This window comes from Peromyscus leucopus, chromosome 1 (assembly GCF_004664715.2).
Source record: "Peromyscus leucopus breed LL Stock chromosome 1, UCI_PerLeu_2.1, whole genome shotgun sequence".
Classification (NCBI taxonomy): Eukaryota; Metazoa; Chordata; class Mammalia; order Rodentia; family Cricetidae; genus Peromyscus; species Peromyscus leucopus.
Window position 1 is genome coordinate 27,324,813 of NC_051063.1, and position 17,630 is coordinate 27,342,442.

The following is a 17,630-nucleotide window of genomic DNA, read 5'->3' on the forward strand; positions in this document are numbered from 1 at the left end:
CACACACACACTAACACACACACTCACTCACACACACACTCACACACATACACACACACTCACACACTAACACACACTCACACACACACACTCACATACACACATACACACACACTCACTCACACACACACTCTCTCACACACACACTCACATACACACATACACACACACTCACACACACACTCACACACACACACACACACTCGCGCACTCACATACACACTCACTCACACACACACACTCACACACACACACACTCACACACACACATACACATACACACGTGCACACACATACACATGCATGAACATGCACACACAAATGTTTTTTAATAAAAGAAAATCTTAGGAGATTCTCGGTTCAGTAAAGGACAGATGGACCAGACCCCAATGTTGGCAGGGCTTCTGTGGTTCAGGGTTAGACAAACCCCATGCCCTTGGCTGTGACTCAATCCAACCGTGCGAACAGCTCACACCCCAAACGGAGCCTTCTAGTGGCTCGTACTGGACTTTTCCTCTAGAAGGGCCACTCAGCCCACCCACCTCTCCCAGCCGTGGTCTGGACTCTGGGGAATAAGCCTCAGTGGAGCCAATTTTCCAAAGTGCTGTATAATTAATGCCTCCCAGAAGCAAATCTCCCCTCACGACCGGGAAGGAAAACAGCAGCATTCCTGTAACTTCTTCCTACCTTGTGTAGGGCAGGTTCATTTTGCTGGGTGTGGACCTCTCATGGAGGCTGCTGTTTTCCAGGGTGGCTTGTCAAGGTCCCTTCAGGCAAGTCACGGCTTCCTCAGTGTGGATGCACAGCCTACCAGAAAGAGTGCTGCTACTAATAGAATATTTTGGGTGAGCTTGAGGTTTTGTTTTGCTTTATCTTGTTTTTCTGTGCAATTCTGTGAGAGAGTAGCTGATTTAGTTCATGAGATACCCGACAGTCTGGGTATGTTTCTACATGAGGATTTCTCAGTGGAGCCACTGACTATTTAGTGAGTCCCTGATATCCACAGGCAGTTGGGTAGATGTTGGAGAAAAAAACAAAATGCCTGTTTTCGTGCCTTCTTGGAAGAAAGGGCCGCTGATAAAATAATAAAATACAGCTGTTAAATATAATTTGTAATAAATGTTGTGACAAAAACAGAAAAAGAAAAAACTAATATTGTAGGGAAAGATTTTGGAGACCTGGGGCTTAGCTTGCACAAATGTCCTGAGGCAGGACTGAGGGCAGCCGAGTTGGATATGCTGAGACTTCCTGCTAGCAATGGGGTGAGGGTAGTGAGCAGGGCCCAGTCAGCAGCCCAGCTCTGAAGGTGGCTCCTCCTTAGTCCTGTTCACTCAGCAATGCACTGTAACAGGTCTCTCCTCATCTCCATCCCCCAGGGGCACTGTCTTGAAACTTCAAAGAAAAATAACATCCTCTGGCCACCCTCGGCTTTGTCCCTGCTGCCTCTGTTCCTGCAGCCTCTACATGATGAAGAGGCAGGCTTTATAGAAAGAGTGTGGCTGATGTTCCCTGGGTGAGTGTGTTCTTCCCACTCCATCAAGCCAGCCTGGGGTGGCTGCTCTCAGTACACCGCCTTGGTCGTTGATAATAATTGTTGCATTAATTGGTGCTGTCCGGACCAGACAGAACGTAAAAGATCCCACTGTGTCCAATAATTAATGTTTTTTTCCCTCACTGCAACGCCATTAATAAGGGGCTCTTCCAAGAAGCGGGTAATTGGCTGGCTAGGCGTCATTAGAGTATTTATAGATAAGCTTGGGTCTAGAGACAGAGAGAACTGACTGTGTTTATTTAGACACTATTATCTATCGCTAATGTGCTATCTCCGTGCCGATCGTCACCATTCTCTGGGCTCTAATGATCCAGAGCACACTCACAGTGTGACTTCCATGACCTGCAAGTTGCCTTTGTCTCCATCCTCCACAGCAGGGCAGAGAGAGGGACAGAAGGCTGGCACACAGCCTCGAGCTCTCATTCCTTCTCTGTGAACCTCTCCTTTCCTCTGAGAAATTTAGAATGGAGGTCTTGAAGTACCAGAAAGACAGTTTCTCCTAATTAAACCTCAGAGGAGTGGAACTTTCTGGGCTTTGTGATTATCTAAAGGGTTTTTGAAAATGTAAATCTCGTTGCTTTGTAAAAGAGGAGGAAGAGGCAGCTTGGATTTGAGAATGTCTCTCAGTGGCCTCCAGTAATGAAGGAATGGAGCAAGCTGATCAAGTGGGTAGAAACCACACACACACACACACACACACACACACACACACACACGCTCACACATATATATACACACACATACACATGCACACAGGCACACGCATATATTCACACATGCATACACATACATACACTCACAGAAGCACACACATACCTATGCACACACACACAGAGGCATACACACACACACACACACACACACACACACACACACACACACACCACAAACAGGTACATAGATGGAGTAGAGTTCCCTGGGCCCTGGGAGGGGCCCACAGTGACACTCAAGGTTGTGTTTTCTCCCGAAAGCCCCTAACCCCACTGTGCTCTACCAGAGTTTTCAGAAGTAGTCTCATACATTTTATTTAATCTTTAGTTTATTATTAATGTAATTTTGTGTGTGGCTGAATAATATATGTGCTCGAATGTGGACACTCAAGTGCTACAGAGCATGCAGTTGTCAAAGAACAACCCCAACCCCTTTTTTTTCTTTCAGGAACCACTAAGCAGTCTCCCCAGACCAGTCTACATGTTTTAAACAGATACATAAATATTAACAACAGTATGAATTACTAAATGCAGCTAGACACAGGAGTAAGAATTAGGTAAATGGTGAGTGTCTATGATTTATATTGTACACAGGAAAAATGGAAAATGCAATTTATAATTGGAGTCTAAAAGTCATCTTAATAAGGAAAAAAAAAAAAGGAGCCAGGCTTGGTGGCACGTGTCTTAATTCCAGCAATTAGGAAGCAAAAGCAGGTGGTTCTCCATGAGTTCAAGGCCAGAATGGTCTATATACCAAGTTCCAGACCAGTCAAGGCTACACAGTGAGACTCTGGTTTTTCTTTTAATGCTTAATTTTATTGACATCTAATATTATTTTTAAAACTCAAAGTACCCTGAAAATTACCTCTTTGGTTCATAAAATCACTCTCCAGTTAATTTTTTTTAATCTGCGACTGAGGCTAGGAAATGGCTCAGTCCTCAAAGAGAATGATGCATGAGGACCTGAGTTGTGGCCTCAACACCCACACATACACAGCTGGATGTGGTGACACATACCAGTTCTAGCACTGAGGAGGTAGAGACAGGAGGATTGCTGGGAGTTGCTGGCCACTCAATCTAGCTGAAACTGTGAGCTCCAAATTCAATGAAGGACTTTGACTCAAAAGTAATATGGAGGGAAGCAATTGAAAAAGATACCCCCAACACACACACACACACACACACACACACACACACACACACACACACAAATCAACACTCTGTGGCAGCAGTCTGTTAAGGTAATCTTGTGTTGGGTGAGCTGATGCTCCATATTGCTGCAAAGTGATTGATCCATGTCCACCACTTCCCACCTGACTTGATCGGAAAGCCACTCATTCTTTGCTTTTTCTTTTGACTTTTCCTTTAGTACAGTTCTTGCATTTGTGCATGCCTGTGTGTGTGCATGCCTGTGTGTGTGTGTGTGTGTGTGTGTGTGTGTGTGTGTGTGATCCCTGTTGATGCACATATGTGTGAAGTGTCCTTGCCCTGTGTGCACATGTGGAGGCCAGAGGTCAACATTGGGTGTCTTCCTCTATTGCTCTCCACCTTATTTTTTGAGACAAGGTCTCTCACTCAACCTGGAGCTCGACCTTTATGCTAGGCAGGCTGGCCAGCAAACCTCTGGCATCCTCCTGTCTCTGTCTCTCCAACATTGGGGTTACAGACAAGCACCACTATTCCCAGCTTTTATGCGGGATCTGGGGATCCAAACTCAGGACCTCAAGTTTGTGCACAGCCAGCATTTACCCATGGAGCCATCTCTCCAACCCTGGTTTTTCTTGTGTGTGTGGGTGGGGGGTGGGGGGCGGGGGTACATGATCGTTTATGCTCTTGCATGTGCAGGCCAGAGGACAGTTTCTGGCATCATTTCCTGGCTGCCAACCACCTTTTCACATGTATGCATGTATTTGAAACAGAGTTTCTCACTGGTCTGTAGCTCACCAATTGGTTAGGCTGTCTGGACAGTGAGCCCCTATTTCTACTTCTCAACAAAGGCAATACTAGGGGGCACCATTTCACTTTTAACATGAGTTTTAGGGATCAAATTCCAGTGCTCACACTGGTAGGGCAAGCACTTTAACCACTGGGCTATCTCCTTGGCCTTGTTTCGTTTTGTTTGCAACTGGGGCTCATGTACCATGGGCTGTCTTTGAACTTGCCGTGTAATGGATAGCTTTAAATGCCCATCCCTGCTACCCCCAACCTCCCACATGCTGGGGCTGTAGGTGTGCCCCCCCCCCCCCACGCCTGGCACTAAATGCTCCTGTTTATACAGTCTGACTCTAACCTCATATGGCTTCAACAGCTTTCCCTCACCAAATAAAGCCACCAGACTGTGCACTAATGATTTCCTGTAAATATGACCAGCAAATGCGCGTGTGTCATCGCCATGTACACCTCTGCAAGCACTGATTGGTGCAAAAGGCACGGGGACCTGAGCTAGAGGTTAGGCACTGCTCTGTGTCTCATGGTATGGTAGGAAAGGAATACCAGAGACCTCATGAGACCCCCGTTCCTGCCTCTGAGATGAAAATGAGGTTGACAGTGCTCATGCAACAGGGTTGGACTTGGGAGGAGAGGAAATAAAGTCTGTAGAGGAAGCAGCAGGTGCAGAGCAGGGGCTCTACCTACACATCCATCTTTCTCAAGCAGGAGCAAGCTGACCTCACCTGTGAATGCATCTGCCTGGAGAGCCTCTCTGATTCTCTCCTGTCTCTCCTGCCTTCTCTGCAAAAGACAAAGTCAAGAGCTTGGCTTGTCTCTGCTTTTGAAAAAGGCTCTCAGAACATTGACCTGTGCTTGAGTGTATGATGTAATTTGCAAATTAAGTATGTAATGCTTTTAGCAACAATGTGGCCTTTCCTCCTCTACACCCCACCACTGGGACCAGCTAATTTGCGGGCACATCTGCTGTAGGTGTTGGGGAATACTCTGGGAGATATTCTTAGCTCCTGGCCTGGGGTCTAAAGGTTGAGAGGCTGGCTCCTGAGATACAATGATGCCTGAGGCAGCAGTCAGGTAACAGGACTAATCAGAAAATATAAAACATGGGCAAGTGGCCTGAGTAGATCAGCAAACCAGAAGAAAGAGGCCTGGCTACCATTGCAAACAGGTAACTAGTAACCACATAAAGGAACAGAGCAAGCTGTTCTGCCCACAAGCAAGGGGTAGGGGTGCTCTGCTGGTAGCCCCTTAATTTGCAGAGTGGCTTACTGCAGCTGCCAGAGAGAGGGATGTAAGGGAAGTCTAGTAGCCATGCTTGCCTAAAAGAACCCCTCATTCTTCAGATCTAACCTTGGCTCCTCTGTTTGTGTGAAACAACACACAGTCTTTCTTGAGATCTACATGTGGTTTTGCGGCCCAGGTTTTGGATTCAATCAGGCAGCACCTTACTGTAACCGTTTCCTATCCTAAAATAAAGTTCAGAGATGACATAGCTTGTCTATATTTAGAATAGTTTGGTCAGCATAGCACCTCAACTATAACTTAGGACCAGACAAAATGACACATGGCATGTTTCAATAGGGACATGTTCTGACATGATGTCCTAGGGCACCCCAGACATTATTCAGGTACACATATCTGGGTATGAAACCAGAGGGCTGCAATACAGACTGATAAGTATGTTGCTTTAGAGACTCAAATAACCAAGAGTAAGGTGGCAAGATGGCTCTGTTGTTTAAAGTGCTTGCTAGCCAGCCTAATGACCTGAGTTTGATCCCCAAGAACCACATGGTGGAAGAGAAAACTGACTCCTACAAATTGTCCTCTTTCTTCCACATGTCTCTTCTCTCTCTCTCTCTCTCTCTCTCTCTCTCTCTCTCTCTCTCTCTCTCTCTCTCTCTCTCTCTCCCTCCCCCCTCTCTCTCTCTCACAGACACACACACAAACAAACAAACAAAAAAAGTCACAGGTGACCTGACATTCCCAACTCAATGATTATAGCTTGACATAGCTCAAATGGAGTAGCTCCCTTCTCTTCCACAAATCACTAATGCTGCACCCAGAGGCACGCCCTGAATTCCTGAAATGGAGCTAGAATTACTTTCTTTCCCTGTGCCTGAGAGAGTTAAGTTCAGGCTCCTATCCTGGCAAAATACCCTTCTACCTCCATGAGTAGCCATTGGAACATAAGACTCTGTAAAACTCAGGTAAATCCATAAACAGGCTGTATGAAGCCATGCATCCCTCCTGCCACCTTCCTCAAGCTCCCACTGAACTCCAAGTGGTTATATTACTCCCCTCGGGAATTAAGGGCTAGCTCCTGCTATCTCTCAGACACCGTCTTGACCTCCATGGAGCTTATGGCATGCTGAGCTTCAAGACCTGTAAAGTGGCCTTGCTCCTCTCTCCATGCCCCTTCAGCAATGGCTATTACTTTTATCACGTTAGTGGGTACATGTCTGTAGTCAGCTCCAAGCCTTGCCGGAATCCTTAGAGAAGGGAGGGAGGGAAGAAGAGAGGAAAAAGGAAGATGGAAGGGAAGGGGAGAGGGAGAACAAAGAGGGGGGCAGGCACAGGAGTCCTGTGTGTTTCCTTGTTTCCCAGTCCTTCCAACCCTGATCAGAGCATGTTAATGTTGAGTCATTTTAGATCAGCTTAAACAAATAGCATTCATAGAGAATATATGCATAGGGGTTAATGGGGGTCAGAACTCCTGGACCCAGTGTCGCTGGCATGTCACAAAAAGCACTCCATGTGGCAAGTCCTCTCAGCCAAGAGGCTCGTCAAAAGGTCCGGTAAAGTCAGGAGCAAGGGCTCAAAAAGGATCTGGTGTGCAAGGTCTTCTGAAAGGGCTGGGGGCACCAGGTGAGCAAAAATGGGAAATGGCACAGAGCCCTCCTTCTAACCTTGGGAACACTAGCAAGTGGGCTCTGTGAGATAGCCCCTTCCATGGTCCAGAACCTTCCAGACCTTTCTGAGGCTCAGGCCTCCCACAGGAAGTGCCCTATGGCTCACCCAGAGAGACCCAGCCCTCTTGAGAAGCAGAAAGACCCTTCAGGGGTTGACAAGAAAACTCATGTCTCTGCTTGTATCTTGAGATGGCGCCTAGGAGGAGAGACCAATGAGAGTGGTAGGCAGGAAGGGTTTCTCATCCCACCCATGGCCCAGAGACTTTCTAGACCCTCACTGACTGCTCCCAGCCAACAATCATGCTCCTTTAAGGCCTTTGAGCAACGTGTGGCACCAGGCCCCAGTAGCAGCAACAGGCCCAGGGAGCCACCAACTCTACCTCAGCATCTTTTAATGAGTGAATTCTCTAGCTGCTGCCAAGGCCTCAGAGACGAGCTATTAATGAGTGCTTGGAATAGATGGTGCCTGTTTTATTCATGTATGGTGGCCTGGGAGAGACACTTCAATTTCCATCCCCCATCTGCCGCCGTGTTCAAGTATCTCCTTAAGGGTAGGAAAACACATTGCCAATTTTGTCTTTAAAGAGACAAGTTCAAAGAGAGCCATGTCTCCACCAGCCACATTCTATATGTGAGCCTTTTTCAATTTTCAAAGTATATATTTAGACTGTATATGAAGCCCAATACAAGTGGCAGGCAGCAGGGCCTCAGCTGTGCTCATCTCTTCCTGCCTCCTGGGCCTGTGGGAATTGGGCATGCTCGTTTTTCTCAGCTGCTGGGGCTTCATTCCCTGAGATGGAGGCAGGTATAGGATGCAGGGGCTACTGTGTTGGGATCCTTCTTAGACATCCTGTGATAGGTCAGAGTGGTTCTTGATTCGAGGCCAGCACTTGCATAGATGTGCCCTGAAGTGTGTCTGAAGAGATGACTGGGGGGTGGAGCTAAAAGCACCCATAGCACTGTGTGGCCACACAAGTGTCTCTGGCCCAGGTCACAAGAGGAGTCAGGGCATGGAGTAAGGAAGGCTATGGTTTCCAGGAGGCCTGCTGAGATCAGAGGAATGTCCGGAGCCAAGAAGAAGCAAATAAAGGAGTTAGGAGGAAGGTTGCTAGGAGGGCTTGAGGACAACCCTGCCGTTCCAAGAGACCACCGTTGAATGTAGGCCGTCAGAGTGGAAAGTGACAGGACAGCCCAGCGGTGTGATGCAGAGACGGGCCTCTTGCTCTGACATTTGCTCACTGTGTGATTTCAGAGAAGATGCTCTTTATATGTAAAAAAAGATAACTCCCCTGTCTATAACAGTTGTAAGGGTCCCCAGCTGGCTGGGTCCTGTGTATATGTGAGGTGATCCTGTATCACTCTCTGTGTCCATTTCTGTGGCCAGGTCATCATCAAAGCAGCCAGGCACTGAAATCCCACCCACCCAGGTTCCCTGTCCACCCACTCCCACTTCCCACTACAGTCCATCTAGACCCAGACCCTCTCTCTTACAGTCATTCTCACACTTTATTATCTGCTGTGGACCTCCTGAGGGAAGGTCTTGGTTCACCAAGAAACATACTTCCTGTAGAGAGAGACTGGACCCAATAACTGGGGCAAAAAGAACTATAAGAGTTGTTTGTCCAACTGTACACAAGTGCTTGTAATTAATGTACCAGCAAGATGCATTGGAAGGTGCTTGGGAACAGGTGCTGTGTAACACCTTGTATTACAGGATGCTCACCTGGGAGCCCCACATGGAGTGGCAAGGACATGACAGGGGATCTTGGCTATCATGCTCCAAGCTCTGGACCAGATATTTAGTGTATATCATTTATTTCAGTCCTCTCAATCAGGGTTCCATCTTCACCTGGACCATGGGGAGAGGGACAGGGAAATTAGCACTTTTGCTTACGTTCATATAGGGACTGGGAAGATGGCTAAATCGTTAAAAGCATGGTTGTACAGCATGAGGACCTGGGTATGGATTCCCAGCACAAAGATAAAAAGCTAGGCAGGGCAGCTTGCATCTGTAACACCAGAGCTGGGGAGGCAGAGACAGGCTGATGCCTGGAGCTTGCTGACCAACTAGTCCAGCCCATCAGGGACCTCTGGGTTCAATGAGAGCCCTTGTCTCAAAGAATAGAGTGGAGAGCAGTCAAGGAAGGTACCTGACACTGACTTGTGGCTTCTACATGCACACACACACACACACACACACACACACACACACACACACACACACACATATTACACGCTAAAGAGTCACAGCAAAGAGTGAGTTAAAATTATAATCTACACAGAATCTTGATTGTATCCATTATCACATCATCCTGAACTGAAAGAAAAACAGCACCATGGTGACACACCTGTGGTAGACCACCAGCCCACAGGGCTTATCATGTGCTAGAACCACAAAAGGGTCAGCTGGTTTCCATGTAAATCTTTTTATGGAGGCCTCAACTGAACCCCAGAGGCTAAAGTTCCTGTCATCCTTCTGTCCTTCCCTGGTCCTTTTTGCCCATCTCTAGATCCATGGGCTCTCTATCCTGAGGACTTGTTTCCCTGACTTCAGGATCTACCAAGGCGCCTTCAAGAGTCTGCCTTACTCCCCTTCAACTCGGAGACTCTCCCAAGCAGGGATATCTCATGAGGAGCTGAGAGGGTGCCCCCTTCCATTAATGCTTACTGAAATACCCTGGGCCACAACAAACAATAACTCCCATGACTTCCTATTTACTAAACTCTTTGTGACACATAAACAACCTGGCTGTGTGGCAGTGGGTGTGTGTGAGGGAGTAATCATAAAGCAAATGGACTCTTGAAAGTTTCTCGATTTGACCATGAGTCTACGGCCACCAGTTATCCAAAGCATTTCTGGTCTCCTACTTTGACTTGCTTTTCTCCATGCCACTCCCCATGTCTGCAAGTAGAGGGAAAGTGGTGGAGGCCTCCAGATGCCACGAGGCTAATAAAGCTTGCTTTCTCCCAGCATGCTCTGTGCTGTCAGAAACCAGCAATTAACTTAATAGGGTTCTTGAAATGGAGTCGATCCGGGAAATGTGGCATGTGTTGACACTCTCCTGCTGATCCAAGCCGCCTCCCACCATTGACTCACAGGGTCTGTTTGCTGTTTGAATTATTTAGGAGCTTGTTATGTGAATTAAAAAGCAGCACTTTGCAGCGTTAAGTCTAATATTTTATGATCTTCAATTGATTAGCTGGGCTTGCAGGATTACAAGCAAAGGTTAAGGGAAAGCTCGCCTGAGACAGACAGGCAGCTCTCGCCAGTGTGGCTTGCATTTCAGAAACCTGCACATGACTCCAAAAGGAGCCTGCCTCTCTTGTCTCTCTGAGCATCACTTCTGGAACTGGATTCTGAAGGTCAAACGGCTCTGCCACCCTGAGGACAGAAGGTTCCCTGGGTCTTGGGTCCCAAAGGAATCTGGTCCCTTTGGCTCTACCTTGACTACAATGATCACTGCTGATATCACATGGTGCATGAAAGGACTGAAGCCCAGGCTGAACCTGTAAAATAAAGGCTGGCTATGGAGGCCAGCTGCACAACTGGACGTGGGATGGATGTTCCCATTGTATGGACTCTCGCCAAGGGTCTGTGCAGCACACTCTGTGCATCATGAACTTCACAGACTGCCGAGTGCACAGGGGCCCCTCCCCCTAAGCACCCTGCCTGTTCTCCTCATCCAGCCTGCCAGAGACAACTGCTCGCTCTTCTCTACCCAATCCTCTGCAGCTAGAGGTTTCTTCCTAGAATAACTCAGAACCATGACATCCCCCTCCTCAAAAACCTTCAGTGGCTCACCATTGCTTATTAAATGGCCATGTGTCACTTACCAACAGGGACACAGCCTGAGAAGTGTGTCATTAAGAGATTTTGTGGCTGTGAAAACATCACTGAATGTACTTATGCAAATAAGATGGTCATGGCACCACTAGGTGATATGGTATTATGAGACCACCAGCATACACACTACCCATCACTGAAAGAGTGTGTCAGGGCAAACTGCCCTAGCCAGCCTTTCCTCCTAATTTTCTATGGGCCCCATATGAACCACCTAGACAGTATCCACAGCCCAGAAGCTTTGTGTCTGTATACCTTTTGTGCATTTTCACCTCTCATCACATACTAAAACCCTGCTAGTCCTAGATGATAAAGGACAGCTAAGCCCAGTGTAGAGCCTGCCATTTTATACAGTTAGTTTATTTCATCATAACAATCTTATCTGATTGGTGCCTTTATTATCTCCATCTTATAGGTGGATAATAGACTTAGACAGGTGGAGTAAGTTGCCTGAAGTCATTCAGCTAGAAGGAGCAGAGCTGGTGTGCAAATGGGAATATTCAAGGCCTTTGTGACTTCACTTCTTGAGTGGCACATGCTTGTTCCTGCCTGTGTGGCCCCTCTCTGCTCTAAGTCAACAGTGTGTGATGGTCCATAGCATGAATTGATAAGGTAGAGGTAGAGGTCAGCCCTGTTCTCAATCTGGGGGTTTGCAGATGGGGGTCTTTGCTGTCATCCCAAGGATGTGACTGTGTGTACACATGTTAGGTGTTGACTCCAGCCAGTGGTTCTGACTGGATCACAGGTGGCTTCCAAAGTTACCATCCAGGGAAGAGCAGATGGTACTACTGCTCTTTCCAAGAGGCAAGAAGAGGCCAGACAAGGAGCAAGGTCTGCTGGATCAGGGACTTGGGGTATCTCCAGTCTCCCTTCTTTAACCATGAAAACTCTGGGGAAGAGAAAGTCTCTCTGAGCTAGGAGTTTTCATCTGAAAAACGCTGACAACCATCTTCGCTGTGGGAGGAAATACAAAACTAAGTGTAATCATTCCTCTGAAGCCTCAGCACCACGCATCATGTAGTACGTACAGTCAGGAACTGTGGAAGGCTGGCTGACCAGTACACGCACTACCCAGGTCAGAGTCCCCATATCCTGCTTGCATGCTGGACCCCCAGCCTGGCATCTTCTCAGCCAAACGCTTACCCAGAACCTCACAAGACTACAGGGTTGGCTGGGGAGGGGACCCTTCATAGGACTGATGCAGTTGATGAGCGAGGTTCTACTTCTCTGTGACAGCTGTTACATACCTTCTGCGCCTGTATCCTTATCCATAAAGACGAGGCAGCAACTGAATGTACTTCAAAAGGTGTTTGGGAAGGGGCCATCATCTGATATGTGGTGTGTTACCGAGGAACGGTCCAGGGACACATGTAGCCGGCAGGCTAGGAAGGCAGATTTTTCTGGGAGAACTGCTGCCATCTTCAACATGTGGTTGTCACATCACTTTGTCTGTGAACCTTTAGTACCGTATGAGTTAGAAACAAGCAGAACACATGCACACGCATGCACGCGCATGCACACACACATACACCTTCCTTTTTATATACGAATATATACGTCATAATGAAGGCCATTGCTTTGTATTTTGGATTATTTTGAATTTTATTTGTTTTACAAGAGTGGTGCATGCATGTGACAGCCAGAGGACAACCTGCAGGAATCAGTTTTCCTGCCACCATATGGATTCTGAGGATGAAACTCAAGCTGACCAGTAGGCATGTTCCTCCCATTGCCTCCCAAGCCATCTTGTCAGTCCTTAAATCACTAATTTTAAAAGTTAAAGGGAAAAAGGAAAGAAAAGAAAATACGAAGAAATTCTCAAGGCTAGGCAGGCATAGAAGTTTCCATATTATCCCTGCCTTTATTCCATTAGCAAAACCAGTGCCATGGACTCTGACTCAAAGAAGGCTGGGAAATGCAGTCTTTTTATGCACCCAAGAGGGAAGCAAACTAGTCTGAAGTGTATAGTTTTTCATAAGGACTGCGACAGGGGAAATTTTAAAGAGTAAAGTGTGGCAAATACTGGTCCCATTTGCTTTATACATAACATTCACTTAGTTCTCTTTGTCTAATGTCAATTTTCATTTCATTCCCTTATTACTGATAAGGGAAGGCCAGACTACAAGGCCCATCCTAGGTCACCCAGTGAGTGGGGAACCCAAGAACACGCTCCACCCTGTCTCCTGGAAGCATACGGTCTTAAAAGTGTGCCCTTCTGGGACTCACACACCACATGTCTCTAGTGGGAAAGCAAAGCAGAGGGTGGAAATGTTCAGCAGGTGTTTTGGGATCGGCTGACATTGACAGCTCCTTCTGTAGCAGACCCATCAAACACATCACATTAAAAAAAATTATCCTTCAAAGCCCTGGGAGAGATATTCAGCTACACATTGCCTTTATTCATGAGGAAACTGGGCACAGAGAAGGCATGCATGTGCCCCAGGCCCCACAGCTATCCCACAGGAGGGGAGTGGAACCTCTCAGTGACGACACAATTCATATGGTGTCCACTCATTTTCATCAAGACCTTGAGTATCGCTCTTGCTCACCTGGTGAGTCTGAGGCAAGCAGAGCACATGACTCCTTCACCTGCACCCTGGGGTCTAAGGTCAAGTCCCCCAAGGGTGTGTTGGTCCTCAGTGGAGTTACCAGCCACTTATAACCATTTAGTAGGGTGGCACTGTGAGCTCGAGGCCAACAGACACCCTTCTCGTCATGTCCGGTGCACCTGATGGCTTCATGAAAACCCATCTTAATGTCACTCTCTCACACCCTGATGTGTGAGCTAAAATCAACTTGAACATGGGTACCAGCAGCATGTTGAGAAAGTAGAAAGACCCAAGGCCACATGGCCTGTCATACACATGTCACTCTGGCCCTCCAAAGCATTGCTCACATGGAACCAGGGCCACAGAGGCTGAATGGTTCTAAACACAAGAGCAGCGAGCTGGAGGGTGGGTAAACAGGATATGGAATTGGCCCTCAGACACTTAATGGGTATCTGAGGAGGGGACATATGCCGAAGTGCAGGAGGTGCCACTCACTCTGGACCACAATGTAGCTAAAGCCTGGTTCTTATCCAGGAGGGCAGAGCAGCCCTGTACACAGATCTCCTTGTGAAATCTGTGAAGCTGCCACAAAGACACTCAGTTCACGCCAGGCAGACTTGACACAGAGCCAGACTCCACCATTCACTACCCCGAGTTGCTTGTCCTCACAGTTTCTTGATGTGTAAAATGGGTAGAAGGCCAAGGTAACTGTGTGAGGACTCAGTGGAGTTCTACCATGAAGCCATCTGAGGGTTGGCCCCACAGCCTTAGAGTACAACCTTCTTAACAAAAAACCTAATGATGGTTTTGATGGTAATAATGGTCTTATTATCCAAAGAGAGTTGTGACTTGTAGCCATTTTGCAATTAATTTGATCTCCCTTCATTTGCCATGGCCATGTGCCCTAGACTAGAGGACATAATTCTGGAGGCAAGTCAGTTACTTGGCCACACTTCATGATGCTATTGGAGTCCAAAGCCACACAGTGAAGCATCTGGGGCCACAGACACAGTCTGGTTCTCCCTGTACCTAGTCTTTAAGATCAAGCCAGGCCTAGGGACACAGGAAGACTGCGAATTTGCAATCCACCTGGGCTACAGGAGAGTTAAAGGCTGGCTTGGGAAACCTAATGAGACCCTGTCCCAACATAAAAAAAAAAAAATGCTCATGGAGCCTGGGTACAGTGCTCACCAATAATGGGAGATTTATTCAGGCAATTCCACATAGCTAAAAGGGAGGTTTATTTTGGGGTAACTCACAGCAAGTAAAGGGATTGGTTACAGGATCCAGGAGAGGTGAAGTGCAGTCCAGCAGTGTTCTCTGGAGAACTCTGCCCGGTCTACCATCCAGCATCCAGGATCACCAGGAACCAAGAGAACCAGGACAGCCGGATCTTGGGTCTTAAGAGCCCCCATGTCAGCCCGCCTCAGGGGCAGGTCATAGGTAGGCATGATGGTTAGAAGCCTCACTGGGAGTAGTACTTCCAGGTCAAAGCTGGAACAACTACCCACTACACACCAAGCTTGAATGGAGCCCTCAGTTTGATCCCCAAACCACAAAAGGAAAAATAAAAAATGTTGGCCCTGGGCAGATGGCCTGGTCACTAAAGTGCTTCCCACACAAGCATGAAGACCTGAGTTTGATCCCTAGAACCCGGTACAAACAAAGAGCAGGGGTATGGGCCTGTAATCCAGCACTAAGCCAAAAAGAGGATCCCCGGAGACAGCTGGCCAGCCAACCTAGCCAATCTGTGAACTCCAGATCCAATAAATAAGAGTCTGTTTCAAACACTAAGGTGACTAGTGACAGGAAGACAGCTGATGTGGACCTCTGGCTTACACACACACACACACACACACACACACACACACACACACACACACACACGACAATAGCTCTAAAGGGTAGGTGCCAATGGCCTTGCCCTCCATGTTGTCCTTTCAAACATAGCAACCTCAGAGGCGGCATTCGCTTACCATTATCTGATCTTGCAAGTGTGGGCAGCATACCCATACCTGGGCAGTCTGTCTGTCCGTGGGCTAGCACAGGTGGAACCCTTCCAGTGAGTGATGATAAGGCAGTGTGCAGACCTGGAGCTGGGGTCTTGGCCTTCTAGTCCAGCTCTGCCATTCAGAGACCCTGAGACCAGAGATGAGTGGCTAGCCCACCACATCCATACTGGGGTGATGCTTCTTCCCACCACCCAGGGCTGCTGCAAAGGTCCCAGCAGCAGGGAAGGTAAGCACAGTAGCTGGGGTAGGGCTGGTACATAGTGAGTGGTTCTGGGTGATGCCATGTATGAAGCTCCCCACCTACATCTCTCCTCGCCGCCGAAGTCCTGAGCTGCTGTAGAACGGTAGCTAATGCCTCCCGGAGACTCACAGAGACCGAACATCGCTGCTTGTTGAATTCAAGACTAAGAGGGAAACTTAGACCTCAGGCTTTGCTTCCAAGGTCCGAGCCCACCACATCCTCCCTAGGCGTCTTTAGAAAGCTCTGAGTATATTCTGAGCCTCAGTTTCCTCCTACATAATGTGACAAGAAGAGGCTGCCTTGATAGCTGTGCATTGCACAATGCACACTGAAGTACAGTTCCTAGCACAGGGGAAGTGGAAGTGAGTGTCAGCTATGATCATATTCATGTCTCCAGCTCCCCGCACTGAGCTGCATGTGGCTAAGCAGCTGATAGGGGATACATAAATGACCTTCATATCTGGACTTCTGGGTCTCTGGGTAGACAGTCAGCGATCTTCCACAAATTCTTTCTCAAAATAGGACTCCAGGATGGGAGGCGCCACTAAGGATGATCATTGTCCACATTAATCCCACGGAGTAAATAAATAGCATGGCATGTGGAGCCAGGCCAGGCCTTCCAGAAATACTCTGGCCCTGGTTCTAGCCGTGACATTGAGACCCAGAGGCTCTGGCCAGTTTGTGTATCACCCCACCCACTGGACAGTAGGCTGCTATGGCCCCAGTGGGCTCTGGTTCCATAAGCTGGCAGCTAGTGCAGGCTCCACCTCAGGTGGACCTGGCTAGCCCAGCAGGAGCCAGTCTGGGCCACTGGCTTCAGAGAGGAGGAAGAACAGGCATGACTCTGTGACCAAGGTCAAGCCAAGCAAAGCCAGTCTAGGGTCAAAAGAATCTTTGGCAGAAGAAGTTAAGGACTAACGCCTCAGGGTGTGTCACTAGGGGGACGCTGTCAGGTGACTGTAGAGAAGTGAGGCTGCAGCTGTGGAAGTGAGGACGGAGCTCCTAGGCCTTACAGCTCTGCAGGTTGAGGTCTGGGATGACCCAGAACCAGGACAGTCCTCAAACATGGAGGAAGGCAGGAGGAAACCTAGGAGTTCCCTTGGACAGTTGTCAGGACCATCCTCAGGCTCATCGAGCAAAAAGACCCTTCACAGAGTTCATCCTCATCACACCAGGTAAGGTGGAAAGAAGCTGATTTCAAAAAGAAAGGTCTCCACTTGTCTGGCATCATTCTGGAGAACCTACATCTGCTAGGAAATTGTGCTTGTTATGATTCTAAAACACATGATCTCCAAATGGATGATTTCGTGTGCAACCTTGAGTAGCAGCAGACCTTGGTGCTTAGAGATGATGGTCTTCACCTAGTCTGGTATGCACGTTGCAGAGGAAGTGACTCTGTACATCCACCCTCCATGATTTATTGACTACCTCCCACATACCCAGCATTGATCTTTGGTGAACCTGTCCCTCTGAAAAATACCTTCTGGAGAGAAGACAGACAATAATGCTTAACAAAACAACAAGGCCATTTATGTTAGAGCATGTGTTAGGAAGGCAACAGCCTCATCATGGTGAGGTAGCCTTGAAGGACCTCTTGGCAGTGACAGCTGAACAGAAACAAGACAGAATCAAGGAACAAACTATGCCTGGAAGGACAAGGTTGGGAGGCAGGGGCATGTTTGGGGAAGTCAGGGACAGCGGAAAAGGAGTTTTCCTACGTGTACTAACTGTTTTACTTCCATTGAGAGCCATTTGAAGCTCTCCGTGGTAGCTGTCTGGGCCTTCGAGTGCAAAGTCCATTGCCAGCATCCTCTGGTTAGACAAACTGAAGTCAGAGACAGCAAGTAAAGTATTTAAGGCTACTCACAG